This window comes from Taudactylus pleione, unplaced genomic scaffold (assembly GCF_031769625.1).
Source record: "Taudactylus pleione unplaced genomic scaffold, aTauple2 ptg001452l, whole genome shotgun sequence".
Lineage (NCBI taxonomy): Eukaryota > Metazoa > Chordata > Amphibia > Anura > Myobatrachidae > Taudactylus > Taudactylus pleione.
Window position 1 is genome coordinate 201,534 of NW_028285850.1, and position 16,226 is coordinate 217,759.

Consider the following 16,226-nt stretch of genomic DNA (forward strand, 5'->3'; position numbering starts at 1 on the left):
TTGGTGACGGCGAGAAATGGTCTGGTAGCCGGGACAGCCAGTGAGACCCCTCAGATTGGCTCAATAAGTACTTGATGCCGTGAGCTGCCTCATTGGCCTTGGCAGTAAGCGTGGAGGTCCATGCCCTTTATACCCGGTGCTGGATTATAGCCGTATCTCCTATAGAGGGGCTCCGCATTGTGGTCCTGTATGGGATCAGTAGCCTTGGCAGTAAGCGTGGAGGTCTGTGCTGGATTGGCAGTAAGCGTGGAGGTCTGTGTTGGATTATAGCCGTATCTCCTAAAGAGGGGCTCCGCATTGTGGGCCTGTATGGGATCGGTAGCCTTGGCAGTAAGCGTGGAGGTCTGTGCTGGATTATAGCCGTATCTCCTATAGAGGGGCTCCGCATTGTGGGCCTGTATGGGATCAGTAGCCTTGGCAGTAAGCGTGGAGGTCTGTGCTGGATTATAGCCGTATCTCCTATAGAGGGGGCTCCGCATTGTGGGCCTGTATGGGATCAGTAGCCTTGGCAGTAAGCGTGGAGGTCTGTGCTGGATTATAGCCGTATCTCCTATAGAGGGGTCCGCATTGTGGGCCTGTATGGGATCAGTAGCCTTGGCAGTAAGCGTGGAGGTCTGTGCTGGATTATAGCCGTATCTCCTATAGAGGGGTCCGCATTGTGGGCCTGTATGGGATCAGTAGCCTTGGCAGTAAGCGTGGAGGTCTGTGCTGGATTATAGCCGTATCTCCTATAGAGGGGCTCCGCATTGTGGGCCTGTATGGGATCAGTAGCCTTGGCAGTAAGCGTGGAGGTCTGTGCTGGATTATAGCCGTATCTCCTATAGAGGGGGCTCCGCATTGTGGGCCTGTATGGGATCAGTAGCCTTGGCAGTAAGCGTGGAGGTCTGTGCTGGATTATAGCCGTATCTCCTATAGAGGGGCTCCGCATTGTGGGCCTGTATGGGATCAGTAGCCTTGGCAGTAAGCGTGGAGGTCTGTGCTGGATTATAGCCGTATCTCCTATAGAGGGGGCTCCGCATTGTGGGTCTGTATGGGATCAGTAGCCTTGGCAGTAAGCGTGGAGGTCTGTGCTGGATTATAGCCGTATCTCCTATAGAGGGGGCTCTGCATTGTGGGCCTGTATGGGATCAGTAGCCTTGGCAGTAAGCGTGGAGGTCCATGCCCTTTATACCCGGTGCTGGATTATAGCCGTATCTCCTATAGAGGGGGCTCCGCATTGTGGGCCTGTATGGGATCAGTAGTCTTGGCAGTTAGCGTGGAGGTCCATGCCCTTTATACCCGGTGCTGGATTATAGCCGTATCTCCTATAGATGGGCTCCGCATTGTGGGCCTGTATGGGATCAGTAGCCTTGGCAGTAAGCGTGGAGGTCCATGCCCTTTATACCCGGTGCTGGATTATAGCCGTATCTCCTATAGAGGGGGCTCCGCATTGTGGGCCTGTATGGGATCAGTAGTCTTGGCAGTAAGCGTGGAGGTCTGTGCTGGATTATAGCCGTATCTCCTATAGAGGGGGCTCCGCATTGTGGGCCTGTATGGGATCAGTAGCCTTGGCAGTAAGCGTGGAGGTCTGTGCTGGATTATAGCCGTATCTCCTATAGAGGGGCTCCGCATTGTGGGCCTGTATGGGATCAGTAGCCTTGGCAGTAAGCGTGGAGGTCTGTGCTGGATTATAGCCTTATCTCCTATAGAGCGGAATCCGCATTGTGGGCCTGTATGGGATCAGTAGCCTTGGCAGTAAGCGTGGAGGTCTGTGCTGGATTAGAGCCGTATCTCCTATAGAGGGGGCTCCGCATTGTGGGCCTGTATGGGATCAGTAGCCTTGGCAGTAAGCGTGGAGGTCTGTGCTGGATTATAGCCGTATCTTCTATAGAGGGGGCTCCGCATTGTGGGCCTGTATGGGATCAGTAGCCTTGGCAGTAAGCGTGGAGGTCTGTGCTGGATTATAGCCGTATCTCCTATAGAGGGGCTCCGCATTGTGGGCCTGTATGGGATCAGTAGCCTTGGCAGTAAGCGTGGAGGTCTGTGCTGGATTATAGCCGTATCTCCTATAGAGAGGGCTCCGCATTGTGGGCCTGTATGGGATCAGTAGCCTTGGCAGTAAACGTGGAGGTCTGTGCTGGATTATAGCCGTATCTCCTATAGAGGGGCTCCGCATTGTGGGCCTGTATGGGATCAGTAGCCTTGGCAGTAAGCGTGGAGGTCTGTTCTGGATTATAGCCGTATCTCCTATAGAGGGGGCTCCGCATTGTGGGCCTGTATGGGATCAGTAGCCTTGGCAGTAAGCGTGGAGGTCTGTTCTGGATTATAGCCGTATCTCCTATAGAGGGGGCTCCGCATTGTGGGCCTGTATGGGATCAGTAGCCTTGGCAGTAAGCGTGGAGGTCTGTGCTGGATTATAGCCGTATCTCCTATAGAGGGGCTCCGCATTGTGGGCCTGTATGGGATCAGTAGCCTTGGCAGTAAGCGTGGAGGTCTGTGCTGGATTATAACCGTATCTCCTATAGAGGGGGCTCCGCATTGTGGGCCTGTATGGGATCAGTAGCCTTGGCAGTAAGCGTGGAGGTCTGTGCTGGATTATAGCCGTATCTCCTATAGAGGGGCTCCGCATTGTGGGCCTGTATGGGATCAGTAGCCTTGGCAGTAAGCGTGGAGGTCTGTGCTGGATTATAGCCGTATCTCCTATAGAGGGGCTCCGCATTGTGGGCCTGTATGGGATCAGTAGCCTTGGCAGTAAGCGTGGAGGTCTGTGCTGGATTATAGCCGTATCTCCTATAGAGGGGCTCCGCATTGTGGGCCTGTATGGGATCAGTAGCCTTGGCAGTAAGCGTGGAGGTCTGTGCTGGATTATAGCCGTATCTCCTATAGAGGGGCTCCGCATTGTGGGCCTGTATGGGATCAGTAGCCTTGGCAGTAAGCGTGGAGGTCTGTGCTGGATTATAGCCGTATCTCCTATAGAGGGGCTCCGCATTGTGGGTCTGTATGGGATCAGTAGCCTTGGCAGTAAGCGTGGAGGTCTGTGCTGGATTATAGCCGTATCTCCTATAGAGGGGCTCCGCATTGTGGGTCTGTATGGGATCAGTAGCCTTGGCAGTAAGCGTGGAGGTCTGTGCTGGATTATAGCCGTATCTCCTATAGAGGGGGCTCCGCATTGTGGGCCTGTATGGGATCAGTAGCCTTGGCAGTAAGCGTGGAGGTCTGTGCTGGATTATAGCCGTATCTCCTATAGAGGGGCTCCGCATTGTGGGCCTGTATGGGATCAGTAGCCTTGGCAGTAAGCGTGGAGGTCTGTGCTGGATTATAGCCGTATCTAATATAGAGGGGCTCCGCATTGTGGGCCTGTATGGGATCAGTAGCCTTGGCAGTAAGCGTGGAGGTCTGTGCTGGATTATAGCCGTATCCCCTATAGAGGGGGCGCCGCATTGTGGGCCTGTATGGGATCAGTAGCCTTGGCAGTAAGCGTGGAGGTCTGTGCTGGATTATAGCCATATCTCCTATAGAGGGGGCTCCGCATTGTGGGCCTGTATGGAATCAGTAGCCTTGGCAGTAAGCGTGGAGGTCTGTGCTGGATTATTGCCATATCTCCTATAGAGGGGCTCCGCATTGTGGGCCTGTATGGGATCAGTAGCCTTGGCAGTAAGCGTGGAGGTCTGTGCTGGATTATAGCCATATCTCCTATAGCGGGGCTCCGCATTGTGCGCCTGTATGGGATCAGTAGCCTTGGCAGTAAGCGTGGAGGTCTGTGCTGGATTATAGCCGTATCTCCTATAGAGGGGCTCCGCATTGTGGGCCTGTATGGGATCAGTAGCCTTGGCAGTAAGCGTGGAGGTCTGTGCTGGATTATAGCCGTATCTCCTATAGAGGGGGCTCCGCATTGTGTGCCTGTATGGGATCAGTAGCCTTGGCAGTAAGCGTGGAGGTCTGTGCTGGATTGGCAGTAAGCGTGGAGGTCTGTGCTGGATTATAGCCGTATCTCCTATAGAGGGGGCTCCGCATTGTGGGCCTGTATGGGATCAGTAGCCTTGGCAGTAAGCGTGGAGGTCTGTGCTGGATTATAGCCGTATCTCCTATAGAGGGGGCTCCGCATTGTGGGCCTGTATGGGATCGGTAGCCTTGGCAGTAAGCGTGGAGGTCTGTGCTGGATTATAGCCGTATCTCCTATAGAGGGGCTCCGCATTGTGGGCCTGTATGGGATCAGTAGCCTTGGCAGTAAGCGTGGAGGTCTGTGCTGGATTATAGCCGTATCTCATATAGAGGGGCTCCGCATTGTGGGCCTGTATGGGATTAGTAGCCTTGGCAGTAAGCGTGGAGGTCTGTGCTGGATTATAGCCGTATCTCCTATAGAGGGGCTCCGCATTGTGGGCCTGTATGGGATCAGTAGCCTTGGCAGTAAGCGTGGAGGTCTGTGCTGGATTATAGCCGTATCTCCTATAGAGGGGGCTCCGCATTGTGGGCCTGTATGGGATCAGTAGCCTTGGCAGTAAGCGTGGAGGTCTGTGCTGGATTATAGCCGTATCTCCTATAGAGGGGCTCCGCATTGTGGGCCTGTATGGGATCGGTAGCCTTGGCAGTAAGCGTGGAGGTCTGTGCTGGATTATAGCCGTATCTCCTATAGAGGGGCTCCGCATTGTGGGCCTGTATGGGATCAGTAGCCTTGGCAGTAAGCGTGGAGGTCTGTGCTGGATTATAGCCGTATCTCCTATAGAGGGGGCTCCGCATTGTGTGCCTGTATGGGATCAGTAGCCTTGGCAGTAAGCGTGGAGGTCTGTGCTGGATTGGCAGTAAGCGTGGAGGTCTGTGCTGGATTATAGCCGTATCTCCTATAGAGGGGGCTCCGCATTGTGGTCCTGTATGGGATCAGTAGCCTTGGCTGTAAGCGTGGAGGTCTGTGCTGGATTATAGCCGTATCTCCAATAGAGGGGGCTCCGCATTGTGGGCCTGTATGGGATCAGTAGCCTTGGCAGTAAGCGTGGAGGTCTGTGCTGGATTATAGCCGTATCTCCTATAGAGGGGGCTCCGCATTGTGGGCCTGTATGGGTTCGGTAGCCTTGGCAGTAAGCGTGGAGGTCTGTGCTGGATTATAGCCGTATCTCCTATAGAGGGGCTCCACATTGTGGGCCTGTATGGGATCAGTAGCCTTGGCAGTAAGCGTGGAGGTCTGTGCTGGATTATAGCCGTATCTCATATAGAGGGGCTCCGCATTGTGGGCCTGTATGGGATCAGTAGCCTTGGCAGTAAGCGTGGAGGTCTGTGCTGGATTATAGCCGTATCTCCTATAGAGGGGCTCCGCATTGTGGGCCTGTATGGGATCAGTAGCCTTGGCAGTAAGCGTGGAGGTCTGTGCTGGATTATAGCAGTATCTCCTATAGAGGGGGCTCCGCATTGTGAGCCTGTATGGGATCAGTAGCCTTGGCAGTAAGCGTGGAGGTCTGTGCTGGATTATAGCCGTATCTCCTATAGAGGGGCTCCGCATTGTGGGCCTGTATGGGATCGGTAGCCTTGGCAGTAAGCGTGGAGGTCTGTGCTGGATTATAGCCGTATCTCCTATAGAGGGGCTCCGCATTGTGGGCCTGTATGGGATCAGTAGCCTTGGCAGTAAACGTGGAGGTCTGTGCTGGATTATAGCCGTATCTCCTATAGAGGGGGCTCCGCATTGTGTGCCTGTATGGGATCAGTAGCCTTGGCAGTAAGCGTGGAGGTCTGTGCTGGATTGGCAGTAAGCGTGGAGGTCTGTGCTGGATTATAGCCGTATCTCCTATAGAGGGGGCTCCGCATTGTGGGCCTGTATGGGATCAGTAGCCTTGGCTGTAAGCGTGGAGGTCTGTGCTGGATTATAGCCGTATCTCCTATAGAGGGGCTCCGCATTGTGGTCCTGTATGGGATCAGTAGCCTTGGCAGTAAGCGTGGAGGTCTGTGCTGGATTATAGCCGTATCTCCTATAGAGGGGCTCCGCATTGTGGGCCTGTATGGGATCAGTAGCCTTGGCAGTAAGCATGGAGGTCTGTGCTGGATTATAGCCATATCTCCTATAGAGGGGCTCCGCATTGTGGGCCTGTATGGGATCAGTAGTCTTGGCAGTAAGCGTGGAGGTCTGTGCTGGATTATAGCCGTATCTCCTATAGACGGGCTCCGCATTGTGGGCCTGTATGGGATCGGTAGCCTTGGCAGTAAGCGTGGAGGTCTGTGCTGGATTATAGCCGTATCTCCTATAGAGGGGGCTCCGCATTGTGGGCCTGTATGGGATCAGTAGCCTTGGCAGTAAGCGTGGAGGTCTGTGCTGGATTATAGCCGTATCTCCTATAGAGGGGCTCCGCATTGTGGGCCTGTATGGGATCAGTAGCCTTGGCAGTAAGCGTGGAGGTCTGTGCTGGATTATAGCCGTATCTCATATAGAGGGGCTCCGCATTGTGGGCCTGTATGGGATCAGTAGCCTTGGCAGTAAGCGTGGAGGTCTGTGCTGGATTATAGCCGTATCTCCTATAGAGGGGCTCCGCATTGTGGGCCTGTATGGGATCAGTAGCCTTGGCAGTAAGCGTGGAGGTCTGTGCTGGATTATAGCCGTATCTCCTATAGAGGGGGCTCCGCATTGTGGGCCTGTATGGGATCAGTAGCCTTGGCAGTAAGCGTGGAGGTCTGTGCTGGATTATAGCCGTATCTCCTATAGAGGGGCTCCGCATTGTGGGCCTGTATGGGATCGGTAGCCTTGGCAGTAAGCGTGGAGGTCTGTGCTGGATTATAGCCGTATCTCCTATAGAGGGGCTCTGCATTGTGGGCCTGTATGGGATCAGTAGCCTTGGCAGTAAGCGTGGAGGTCTGTGCTGGATTATAGCCGTATCTCCTATAGAGGGGGCTCCGCATTGTGGGCCTGTATGGGATCAGTAGCCTTGGCAGTAAGCGTGGAGGTCTGTGCTGGATTATAGCCATATCTCCTATAGCGGGGCTCCGCATTGTGCGCCTGTATGGGATCAGTAGCCTTGGCAGTAAGCGTGGAGGTCTGTGCTGGATTATAGCCGTATCTCCTATAGAGGGGCTCCGCATTGTGGGCCTGTATGGGATCAGTAGCCTTGGCAGTAAGCGTGGAGGTCTGTGCTGGATTATAGCCGTATCTCCTATAGAGGGGGCTCCGCATTGTGGGCCTGTATGGGATCAGTAGCCTTGGCAGTAAGCGTGGAGGTCTGTGCTGGATTATAGCCGTATCTCCTATAGAGGGGGCTCCGCATTGTGTGCCTGTATGGGATCAGTAGCCTTGGCAGTAAGCGTGGAGGTCTGTGCTGGATTGGCAGTAAGCGTGGAGGTCTGTGCTGGATTATAGCCGTATCTCCTATAGAGGGGGCTCCGCATTGTGGGCCTGTATGGGATCAGTAGCCTTGGCTGTAAGCGTGGAGGTCTGTGCTGGATTATAGCCGTATCTCCAATAGAGGGGGCTGCGCATTGTGGGCCTGTATGGGATCAGTAGCCTTGGCAGTAAGCGTGGAGGTCTGTGCTGGATTATAGCCGTATCTCCTATAGAGGGGCTCCGCATTGTGGGCCTGTATGGGATCAGTAGCCTTGGCAGTAAGCGTGGAGGTCTGTTCTGGATTATAGCCGTATCTCCTATAGAGGGGGCTCCGCATTGTGGGCCTGTATGGGATCAGTAGCCTTGGCAGTAAGCGTGGAGGTCTGTTCTGGATTATAGCCGTATCTCCTATAGAGGGGCTCCGCATTGTGGGCCTGTATGGGATCGGTAGCCTTGGCAGTAAGCGTGGAGGTCTGTGCTGGATTATAGCCGTATCTCCTATAGAGGGGGCTCCGCATTGTGGGCCTGTATGGGATCAGTAGCCTTGGCAGTAAGCGTGGAGGTCTGTGCTGGATTATAGCCGTATCTCCTATAGAGGGGCTCCGCATTGTGGGCCTGTATGGGATCAGTAGCCTTGGCAGTAAGCGTGGAGGTCTGTGCTGGATTATAGCCGTATCTCATATAGAGGGGCTCCGCATTGTGGGCCTGTATGGGATCAGTAGCCTTGGCAGTAAGCGTGGAGGTCTGTGCTGGATTATAGCCGTATCTCCTATAGAGGGGCTCCGCATTGTGGGCCTGTATGGGATCAGTAGCCTTGGCAGTAAGCGTGGAGGTCTGTGCTGGATTATAGCCGTATCTCCTATAGAGGGGGCTCCGCATTGTGGGCCTGTATGGGATCAGTAGCCTTGGCAGTAAGCGTGGAGGTCTGTGCTGGATTATAGCCGTATCTCCTATAGAGGGGCTCCGCATTGTGGGCCTGTATGGGATCGGTAGCCTTGGCAGTAAGCGTGGAGGTCTGTGCTGGATTATAGCCGTATCTCCTATAGAGGGGCTCTGCATTGTGGGCCTGTATGGGATCAGTAGCCTTGGCAGTAAGCGTGGAGGTCTGTGCTGGATTATAGCCGTATCTCCTATAGAGGGGGCTCCGCATTGTGGGCCTGTATGGGATCAGTAGCCTTGGCAGTAAGCGTGGAGGTCTGTGCTGGATTATAGCCATATCTCCTATAGCGGGGCTCCGCATTGTGCGCCTGTATGGGATCAGTAGCCTTGGCAGTAAGCGTGGAGGTCTGTGCTGGATTATAGCCGTATCTCCTATAGAGGGGCTCCGCATTGTGGGCCTGTATGGGATCAGTAGCCTTGGCAGTAAGCGTGGAGGTCTGTGCTGGATTATAGCCGTATCTCCTATAGAGGGGGCTCCGCATTGTGGGCCTGTATGGGATCAGTAGCCTTGGCAGTAAGCGTGGAGGTCTGTGCTGGATTATAGCCGTATCTCCTATAGAGGGGGCTCCGCATTGTGTGCCTGTATGGGATCAGTAGCCTTGGCAGTAAGCGTGGAGGTCTGTGCTGGATTGGCAGTAAGCGTGGAGGTCTGTGCTGGATTATAGCCGTATCTCCTATAGAGGGGGCTCCGCATTGTGGGCCTGTATGGGATCAGTAGCCTTGGCTGTAAGCGTGGAGGTCTGTGCTGGATTATAGCCGTATCTCCAATAGAGGGGGCTGCGCATTGTGGGCCTGTATGGGATCAGTAGCCTTGGCAGTAAGCGTGGAGGTCTGTGCTGGATTATAGCCGTATCTCCTATAGAGGGGCTCCGCATTGTGGGCCTGTATGGGATCAGTAGCCTTGGCAGTAAGCGTGGAGGTCTGTTCTGGATTATAGCCGTATCTCCTATAGAGGGGGCTCCGCATTGTGGGCCTGTATGGGATCAGTAGCCTTGGCAGTAAGCGTGGAGGTCTGTTCTGGATTATAGCCGTATCTCCTATAGAGGGGGCTCCGCATTGTGGGCCTGTATGGGATCAGTAGCCTTGGCAGTAAGCGTGGAGGTCTGTGCTGGATTATAGCCGTATCTCCTATAGAGGGGCTCCGCATTGTGGGCCTGTATGGGATCAGTAGCCTTGGCAGTAAGCGTGGAGGTCTGTGCTGGATTATAACCGTATCTCCTATAGAGGGGGCTCCGCATTGTGGGCCTGTATGGGATCAGTAGCCTTGGCAGTAAGCGTGGAGGTCTGTGCTGGATTATAGCCGTATCTCCTATAGAGGGGCTCCGCATTGTGGGCCTGTATGGGATCAGTAGCCTTGGCAGTAAGCGTGGAGGTCTGTGCTGGATTATAGCCGTATCTCCTATAGAGGGGCTCCGCATTGTGGGCCTGTATGGGATCAGTAGCCTTGGCAGTAAGCGTGGAGGTCTGTGCTGGATTATAGCCGTATCTCCTATAGAGGGGCTCCGCATTGTGGGCCTGTATGGGATCAGTAGCCTTGGCAGTAAGCGTGGAGGTCTGTGCTGGATTATAGCCGTATCTCCTATAGAGGGGCTCCGCATTGTGGGCCTGTATGGGATCAGTAGCCTTGGCAGTAAGCGTGGAGGTCTGTGCTGGATTATAGCCGTATCTCCTATAGAGGGGCTCCGCATTGTGGGTCTGTATGGGATCAGTAGCCTTGGCAGTAAGCGTGGAGGTCTGTGCTGGATTATAGCCGTATCTCCTATAGAGGGGCTCCGCATTGTGGGTCTGTATGGGATCAGTAGCCTTGGCAGTAAGCGTGGAGGTCTGTGCTGGATTATAGCCGTATCTCCTATAGAGGGGGCTCCGCATTGTGGGCCTGTATGGGATCAGTAGCCTTGGCAGTAAGCGTGGAGGTCTGTGCTGGATTATAGCCGTATCTCCTATAGAGGGGCTCCGCATTGTGGGCCTGTATGGGATCAGTAGCCTTGGCAGTAAGCGTGGAGGTCTGTGCTGGATTATAGCCGTATCTAATATAGAGGGGCTCCGCATTGTGGGCCTGTATGGGATCAGTAGCCTTGGCAGTAAGCGTGGAGGTCTGTGCTGGATTATAGCCGTATCCCCTATAGAGGGGGCGCCGCATTGTGGGCCTGTATGGGATCAGTAGCCTTGGCAGTAAGCGTGGAGGTCTGTGCTGGATTATAGCCATATCTCCTATAGAGGGGGCTCCGCATTGTGGGCCTGTATGGGATCAGTAGCCTTGGCAGTAAGCGTGGAGGTCTGTGCTGGATTATTGCCATATCTCCTATAGAGGGGCTCCGCATTGTGGGCCTGTATGGGATCAGTAGCCTTGGCAGTAAGCGTGGAGGTCTGTGCTGGATTATAGCCATATCTCCTATAGCGGGGCTCCGCATTGTGCGCCTGTATGGGATCAGTAGCCTTGGCAGTAAGCGTGGAGGTCTGTGCTGGATTATAGCCGTATCTCCTATAGAGGGGCTCCGCATTGTGGGCCTGTATGGGATCAGTAGCCTTGGCAGTAAGCGTGGAGGTCTGTGCTGGATTATAGCCGTATCTCCTATAGAGGGGGCTCCGCATTGTGTGCCTGTATGGGATCAGTAGCCTTGGCAGTAAGCGTGGAGGTCTGTGCTGGATTGGCAGTAAGCGTGGAGGTCTGTGCTGGATTATAGCCGTATCTCCTATAGAGGGGGCTCCGCATTGTGGGCCTGTATGGGATCAGTAGCCTTGGCAGTAAGCGTGGAGGTCTGTGCTGGATTATAGCCGTATCTCCTATAGAGGGGGCTCCGCATTGTGGGCCTGTATGGGATCGGTAGCCTTGGCAGTAAGCGTGGAGGTCTGTGCTGGATTATAGCCGTATCTCCTATAGAGGGGCTCCGCATTGTGGGCCTGTATGGGATCAGTAGCCTTGGCAGTAAGCGTGGAGGTCTGTGCTGGATTATAGCCGTATCTCATATAGAGGGGCTCCGCATTGTGGGCCTGTATGGGATTAGTAGCCTTGGCAGTAAGCGTGGAGGTCTGTGCTGGATTATAGCCGTATCTCCTATAGAGGGGCTCCGCATTGTGGGCCTGTATGGGATCAGTAGCCTTGGCAGTAAGCGTGGAGGTCTGTGCTGGATTATAGCCGTATCTCCTATAGAGGGGGCTCCGCATTGTGGGCCTGTATGGGATCAGTAGCCTTGGCAGTAAGCGTGGAGGTCTGTGCTGGATTATAGCCGTATCTCCTATAGAGGGGCTCCGCATTGTGGGCCTGTATGGGATCGGTAGCCTTGGCAGTAAGCGTGGAGGTCTGTGCTGGATTATAGCCGTATCTCCTATAGAGGGGCTCCGCATTGTGGGCCTGTATGGGATCAGTAGCCTTGGCAGTAAGCGTGGAGGTCTGTGCTGGATTATAGCCGTATCTCCTATAGAGGGGGCTCCGCATTGTGTGCCTGTATGGGATCAGTAGCCTTGGCAGTAAGCGTGGAGGTCTGTGCTGGATTGGCAGTAAGCGTGGAGGTCTGTGCTGGATTATAGCCGTATCTCCTATAGAGGGGGCTCCGCATTGTGGTCCTGTATGGGATCAGTAGCCTTGGCTGTAAGCGTGGAGGTCTGTGCTGGATTATAGCCGTATCTCCAATAGAGGGGGCTCCGCATTGTGGGCCTGTATGGGATCAGTAGCCTTGGCAGTAAGCGTGGAGGTCTGTGCTGGATTATAGCCGTATCTCCTATAGAGGGGGCTCCGCATTGTGGGCCTGTATGGGTTCGGTAGCCTTGGCAGTAAGCGTGGAGGTCTGTGCTGGATTATAGCCGTATCTCCTATAGAGGGGCTCCACATTGTGGGCCTGTATGGGATCAGTAGCCTTGGCAGTAAGCGTGGAGGTCTGTGCTGGATTATAGCCGTATCTCATATAGAGGGGCTCCGCATTGTGGGCCTGTATGGGATCAGTAGCCTTGGCAGTAAGCGTGGAGGTCTGTGCTGGATTATAGCCGTATCTCCTATAGAGGGGCTCCGCATTGTGGGCCTGTATGGGATCAGTAGCCTTGGCAGTAAGCGTGGAGGTCTGTGCTGGATTATAGCAGTATCTCCTATAGAGGGGGCTCCGCATTGTGAGCCTGTATGGGATCAGTAGCCTTGGCAGTAAGCGTGGAGGTCTGTGCTGGATTATAGCCGTATCTCCTATAGAGGGGCTCCGCATTGTGGGCCTGTATGGGATCGGTAGCCTTGGCAGTAAGCGTGGAGGTCTGTGCTGGATTATAGCCGTATCTCCTATAGAGGGGCTCCGCATTGTGGGCCTGTATGGGATCAGTAGCCTTGGCAGTAAACGTGGAGGTCTGTGCTGGATTATAGCCGTATCTCCTATAGAGGGGGCTCCGCATTGTGTGCCTGTATGGGATCAGTAGCCTTGGCAGTAAGCGTGGAGGTCTGTGCTGGATTGGCAGTAAGCGTGGAGGTCTGTGCTGGATTATAGCCGTATCTCCTATAGAGGGGGCTCCGCATTGTGGGCCTGTATGGGATCAGTAGCCTTGGCTGTAAGCGTGGAGGTCTGTGCTGGATTATAGCCGTATCTCCTATAGAGGGGCTCCGCATTGTGGTCCTGTATGGGATCAGTAGCCTTGGCAGTAAGCGTGGAGGTCTGTGCTGGATTATAGCCGTATCTCCTATAGAGGGGCTCCGCATTGTGGGCCTGTATGGGATCAGTAGCCTTGGCAGTAAGCATGGAGGTCTGTGCTGGATTATAGCCATATCTCCTATAGAGGGGCTCCGCATTGTGGGCCTGTATGGGATCAGTAGTCTTGGCAGTAAGCGTGGAGGTCTGTGCTGGATTATAGCCGTATCTCCTATAGACGGGCTCCGCATTGTGGGCCTGTATGGGATCGGTAGCCTTGGCAGTAAGCGTGGAGGTCTGTGCTGGATTATAGCCGTATCTCCTATAGAGGGGGCTCCGCATTGTGGGCCTGTATGGGATCAGTAGCCTTGGCAGTAAGCGTGGAGGTCTGTGCTGGATTATAGCCGTATCTCCTATAGAGGGGCTCCGCATTGTGGGCCTGTATGGGATCAGTAGCCTTGGCAGTAAGCGTGGAGGTCTGTGCTGGATTATAGCCGTATCTCATATAGAGGGGCTCCGCATTGTGGGCCTGTATGGGATCAGTAGCCTTGGCAGTAAGCGTGGAGGTCTGTGCTGGATTATAGCCGTATCTCCTATAGAGGGGCTCCGCCTTGTGGGCCTGTATGGGATCAGTAGCCTTGGCAGTAAGCGTGGAGGTCTGTGCTGGATTATAGCCGTATCTCCTATAGAGGGGGCTCCGCATTGTGGGCCTGTATGGGATCAGTAGCCTTGGCAGTAAGCGTGGAGGTCTGTGCTGGATTATAGCCGTATCTCCTATAGAGGGGCTCCGCATTGTGGGCCTGTATGGGATCGGTAGCCTTGGCAGTAAGCGTGGAGGTCTGTGCTGGATTATAGCCGTATCTCCTATAGAGGGGCTCTGCATTGTGGGCCTGTATGGGATCAGTAGCCTTGGCAGTAAGCGTGGAGGTCTGTGCTGGATTATAGCCGTATCTCCTATAGAGGGGGCTCCGCATTGTGGGCCTGTATGGGATCAGTAGCCTTGGCAGTAAGCGTGGAGGTCTGTGCTGGATTATAGCCATATCTCCTATAGCGGGGCTCCGCATTGTGCGCCTGTATGGGATCAGTAGCCTTGGCAGTAAGCGTGGAGGTCTGTGCTGGATTATAGCCGTATCTCCTATAGAGGGGCTCCGCATTGTGGGCCTGTATGGGATCAGTAGCCTTGGCAGTAAGCGTGGAGGTCTGTGCTGGATTATAGCCGTATCTCCTATAGAGGGGGCTCCGCATTGTGGGCCTGTATGGGATCAGTAGCCTTGGCAGTAAGCGTGGAGGTCTGTGCTGGATTATAGCCGTATCTCCTATAGAGGGGGCTCCGCATTGTGTGCCTGTATGGGATCAGTAGCCTTGGCAGTAAGCGTGGAGGTCTGTGCTGGATTGGCAGTAAGCGTGGAGGTCTGTGCTGGATCATAGCCGTATCTCCTATAGAGGGGGCTCCGCATTGTGGGCCTGTATGGGATCAGTAGCCTTGGCTGTAAGCGTGGAGGTCTGTGCTGGATTATAGCCGTATCTCCAATAGAGGGGGCTGCGCATTGTGGGCCTGTATGGGATCAGTAGCCTTGGCAGTAAGCGTGGAGGTCTGTGCTGGATTATAGCCGTATCTCCTATAGAGGGGCTCCGCATTGTGGGCCTGTATGGGATCAGTAGCCTTGGCAGTAAGCGTGGAGGTCTGTGCTGGATTATAGCCGTATCTCCTATAGAGGGGGCTCCGCATTGTGGGCCTGTATGGGATCAGTAGCCTTGGCAGTAAGCGTGGAGGTCTGTGCTGGATTATAGCCGTATCTCCTATAGAGGGGGCTCCGCATTGTGGGCCTGTATGGGATCGGTAGCCTTGGCAGTAAGCGTGGAGGTCTGTGCTGGATTATAGCCGTATCTCCTATAGAGGGGCTCCGCATTGTGGGCCTGTATGGGATCAGTAGCCTTGGCAGTAAGCGTGGAGGTCTGTGCTGGATTATAGCCGTATCTCATATAGAGGGGCTCCGCATTGTGGGCCTGTATGGGATCAGTAGCCTTGGCAGTAAGCGTGGAGGTCTGTGCTGGATTATAGCCGTATCTCCTATAGAGGGGCTCCGCATTGTGGGCCTGTATGGGATCAGTAGCCTTGGCAGTAAGCGTGGAGGTCTGTGCTGGATTATAGCCGTATCTCCTATAGAGGGGGCTCCGCATTGTGGGCCTGTATGGGATCAGTAGCCTTGGCAGTAAGCGTGGTGGTCTGTGCTGGATTATAGCCGTATCTCCTATAGAGGGGCTCCGCATTGTGGGCCTGTATGGGATCGGTAGCCTTGGCAGTAAGCGTGGAGGTCTGTGCTGGATTATAGCCGTATCTCCTATAGAGGGGCTCCGCATTGTGGGCCTGTATGGGATCAGTAGCCTTGGCAGTAAGCGTGGAGGTCTGTGCTGGATTATAGCCGTATCTCCTATAGAGGGGGCTCCGCATTGTGTGCCTGTATGGGATCAGTAGCCTTGGCAGTAAGCGTGGAGGTCTGTGCTGGATTGGCAGTAAGCGTGGAGGTCTGTGCTGGATTATAGCCGTATCTCCAATAGAGGGGGCTCCGCATTGTGGGCCTGTATGGGATCAGTAGCCTTGGCAGTAAGCGTGGAGGTCCATGCCCTTTATACCCGGTGCTGGATTATAGCCGTATCTCCTATAGAGGGGGCTCCGCATTGTGGGCCTGTATGGGATCAGTAGTCTTGGCAGTAAGCGTGGAGGTCCATGCCCTTTATACCCGGTGCTGGATTATACCCGTATCTCCTTTAGAGGGGCTCCGCCTTGTGGGCCTGTATGGGATCAGTAGCCTTGGCAGTAAGCGTGGAGGTCTGTGCTGGATTATAGCCGTATCTCCTATAGAGGGGGCTCCGCATTGTGGGCCTGTATGGGATCAGTAGCCTTGGCAGTAAGCGTGGAGGTCTGTGCTGGATTATAGCCGTATCTCCTATAGAGGGGCTCCGCATTGTGGGCCTGTATGGATCAGTAGCCTTGGCCGTAAGCGTGGAGGTCTGTGCTGGATTATAGCCGTATCTCCTATAGAGGGGGCTCCGCATTGTGGGCCTGTATGGGATCAGTAGCCTTGGCAGTAAGCGTGGAGGTCTGTGCTGGATTATAGCCGTATCTCCTATAGAGGGGCTCCGCATTGTGGGCCTGTATGGGATCAGTAGCCTTGGCAGTAAGCGTGGAGGTCTGTGCTGGATTATAGCCGTATCTCCTATAGAGGGGGCTCCGCATTGTGTACCTGTATGGGATCAGTAGCCTTGGCAGTAAACGTGGAGGTCTGTACTGGATTATAGCCAAATCTCCTATAGAGGGGCTCCGCATTGTGGGCCTGTATGGGATCAGTAGCCTTGGCAGTAAGCGTGGAGGTCTGTGCTGGATTATAGCCGTATCTCCTATAGAGGGGCTC

The 16,226-nt window shown here is 54.4% G+C and overlaps 1 long non-coding RNA gene across 1 annotated transcript in view; it reads left to right on the plus strand.

Annotated features, from left to right (window-relative positions):
* The window catches only part of LOC148442570 (uncharacterized), a 92,102-nt gene that overhangs the window by 15,584 nt on the left and 60,292 nt on the right, over positions 1–16,226 (plus strand). The window lies entirely within an intron of this gene.